Below are 3,766 nucleotides of genomic sequence, written 5' to 3'. Positions count from 1 at the left end.
CCTTGAGGAATTGCCACACTGTCTTCCACAATGGTTGAACTACTTTACAGTCCCACCAAGAGTGTAAAAGTGTTCCTATTTCTCCACATCCTCTCCAGCACCTGTTGTTTCCTGACTTTTTAATGATCACCATTCTAACTGGTGTGAGATGGTATCTCATTGTGGTTTTGATTTGCATTTCTCTGATGGCAAGTGATGATGAGCATTTTTTCATGTGTCTGTTCGCTGTATGAATGTCTTCTTTTCAGAAGTGTCTGTTCATATCCTTTGTCCACTTTTTGATGGGGTTGTTTGTTTTTTTCTTGTAAATTTGTTTGAGTTCTTTGTAGATTCTGGATATTAGCCCTCTGTCAGATGAGTAGGTTGCAAAAATTTTCTCCCATTCTGTAGGTTGCCTGTTCACTCTGATGGTAGTTTCTTTTGCTATGCAGAAGCTCTTTAGTTTAATTAGATCCCATTTATCAATGTTGGCTTTTGTTGCCATTGCTTTTGGTGTTTTAGCCATGAAGTCCTTGCCCATGCCTATGTCCTGAATGGTATTACCTAGGTTTTCTTCTAGGGTTTTTATGGTTTTAGATCTAACATTTAAGTCTCTAATCCATCTTGAATTAATTTTTGTATAAGGTGTGAGGAAGGGATCCAGTTTCAGCTTTCTACTTATGGCTAGCCAGTTTTCCCAGCACCATTTATTAAATAGGGAATCCTTTCCCCATTTCTTGTTTTTGTCAGGTTTGTCAAAGATCAGATGGTTGTAGATGTGTGGTATTATTTCTGAGGGCTCTGTTCTGTTCCATTGGTCTATATCTCTGTTTTGGTACCAGTACCATGCTGTTTTGATTACTGTAGCCTTGTAGTATAGTTTGAAGTCAGGTAGCATGATGCCTCCAGCTTTGTTCTTTTGACTTAGGACTGTTTTGGCAATGCGGGCTCTTTTTTGGTTCCATATGAACTTTAAAGCAGTTTTTTCCAATTCTGTGAAGAAAGTCATTGGTAGCTTAATGGGGATGGCATTGAATCTATCAATTACCTTGGGCAGTATGGCCATTTTCACGATATTGATTCTTCCTATCCATGAGCATGGAATGTTCTTCCATTTGTTTGTGTCCTCTTTTATGTCATTGAGCAGTGGTTTGTAGTTCTCCTTGAAGAGGTCCTTCACATCCCTTGTAAGTTGGATTCCTAGGTATTTTATTCTCTTTGAAGCAATTGTGAATGGGAGTTTACTCATGATTTGGCTCTCTGTTTGTATGTTATTGGTGTGTAAGAATGCTAATGACTTTTGCACATTGATTTTGTATCCTGAGACTTTGCTGAAGTTGCTTATCAGCTTAAGGAGATTTTGGGCTGAGACAATGGAGTTTTCTAAATATACAATCATGTCATCTGCAAGCAGGGACAATCTGACTTCCTCTTTTCCTAATTGAATACCCTTTATTTCTTTCTCCTGCCTGATTGCCCTGGCCAGAACTTCCAACACTATGTTGAATAGGAGTGGTGAGAGAGGGCATCCCTGTCTTGTGCCAGTTTTCAAGGGGAATGCTTTCAGTTTTTGCCCATTCAGTATGATATTGGCTATGGGTTTGTCATAAATAGCTCTTATTATTTTGAGATATCTTCCATCAATATCGAATTTATTAAGAGTTTTTTATCATGAAGAGCTGTTGAATTTTGTCAAAAGCCTTTTCTGCATCCATTGAGATAATCGTGTGGTTTTTGTCTTTGGTTCTGTTTATATGCTGGATTATGTTTATTGATTTGTGTATGTTGAACCAGCCTTGCGTCCCAGGGATGAAGTCCACTTGATCATGGTGGATGAGCTTTTTGATGTGCTGCTGGATTCGGTTTGCCAGTATTTTATTGAGGATTTTTGCATCGATGTTCATCAGGGATATTGGTCTAAAATTCTCTTTTTTTGTTGTGTCTCTGCCAGGCTTTGGTATCAGGATGATGTTGGCCTCATAAAATGACTTAGGGAGGATTCCCTCTTTTTCTATTGATTGGAATAATTTCAGAAGGAATGGTACTAGCTCCTCCTTGTACCTCTGGTAGAATTCGGCTGTGAATCCTTCTGGTCCTGGACTTTTTTTGGTTGGTAAGCTATTAATGATTGCCTCAATTTCAGAGCCTGTTATCAGACCTTTGTCAGATGGATAGATTGCAAAATTTTTCTCCTATTCTGTAGGGTGCCTGTTCACTCTGATGATAGTTTGTTTTGCTGTGCAGAAGCTCTTTAGTTTAGTTAGATCTCATTTGTCAATTTTGGCTTTTGTTGCAATTGCTTTTGGTGTTTTAATTATGAAGTCTTTGCCCATGCTTGTGACCTGAATGGTATTGCCTCGGTTTTCTTCTAGGGTTTTTATGGTATTAGGTTTTACATTTAAGTCTTACATTTAAGTCTTAATCCTTTTTGAGTTAATTTGTGTATAAGGTGTGAGGAAGGGGTCCAGTTTCTGTTTTCTGCATATGGCTAGCCAGTTTTCCCAGCACCATTTCTTAAATAGGGAATCCTTTCCCCATTGCTTGTTGTTGTCAGGTTTGTTGAAGATCAAATGGTTGTAGATATGTGGTGTTATTTCTGAGGTCTCTGTTCTGTTCCATTGGTCTATGTATCTGTTTTGGTACCAGTACCATGCTGTTTTGGTTACTGTAGCCTTATAGTATAGTTTGAAGTCAGGTGGCATGAGCCTAGTCTATCTTATATGTGCTCAGATCACTGACATTAGCCTAGAGTTGGGCAACATCATTGGCAACACTATTGACTGGAGGGTCTGTTGTCTGCCCTCTTGTTTGATTGATGGGTGACTGGAAGCTGAGGCTCACTGCTACTGCCTAGCATTACGAGTATTGGACAGCATATTGCTAGGCTTGGAAAAGATCAGACTTCACAATTTGAAGTACGGTTTCTACTGAATGCATATCCCTTTCACATCATTGCAAAGTTGAAAAACTGTAAGTCGAATCAGCATAAGTCAAGAATAGTCTGTAATATGAAATTCTAGACAGCCATTTTATATTCCTGTGCCTACAGACATGAATGGCTTGGATATATTATTAGATGAAAAACGAATTTCAGAAAGCATTATGTATAGTATAATCTCACTTGCAGAAAAATATATACGGCAACTTGATAGGCTGGTGGTCAGGCCTACATTCCCTAAAAAAAGCAAATGAAAGTTTCTTTTCTAGTGAAAGGGATAAGTCTAAAAGAAGTACTAGCAATTAGATTTTGAGGTCCTATTCCTTCTATAGCGGTGAACTCATCAGTTAGGAAGCCTCACTCAGGTACACAGAGCTTCCAGTCAAGTCAGTTTTTAGTGACTTGTTAAATATGAAAAGACAAAATTATAAGACATTTGAGGAATGCCTCAAACATCAAGTAGAGACTGAAACAAAAAAATAAAGCAACTCAGGGAACAGGTAACCCAGAAATAATACTTAGAGAAGAAAAAAAAGTTGTTTAAACTATTAATACCTTCAGCTTCCATGACACAAAAAATAATTCTTTTTTCTATAAAAGACTGCCATTCCCCCAAAAGAAAAGAAAGCTTTATGGATAATAAGCAGCTATGGAAAAATTCAGTCCGGGCATGGTGGCTCTTGCCTGTAATTCCATTTCTTTGGGAGGCTGAGGAGGGTGGATCAGGAGTTCGAGACCAGCCTGAGCAATATGGTGAAACTTTGTCCCTACTAAAAATATTTGCTGGGCGTGGTGGTGTGTGCCTGTTATCCCAGCTACTCGGGAGGCTGAGGCAGGAGAATCACTTGA

This window comes from Chlorocebus sabaeus, chromosome 26, assembly GCF_047675955.1.
Source record: "Chlorocebus sabaeus isolate Y175 chromosome 26, mChlSab1.0.hap1, whole genome shotgun sequence".
NCBI classification, from domain to species: Eukaryota; Metazoa; Chordata; class Mammalia; order Primates; family Cercopithecidae; genus Chlorocebus; species Chlorocebus sabaeus.
The sequence above is the reverse complement of the archived record's forward strand: the minus strand, read 5'-3'. Positions refer to the sequence as shown.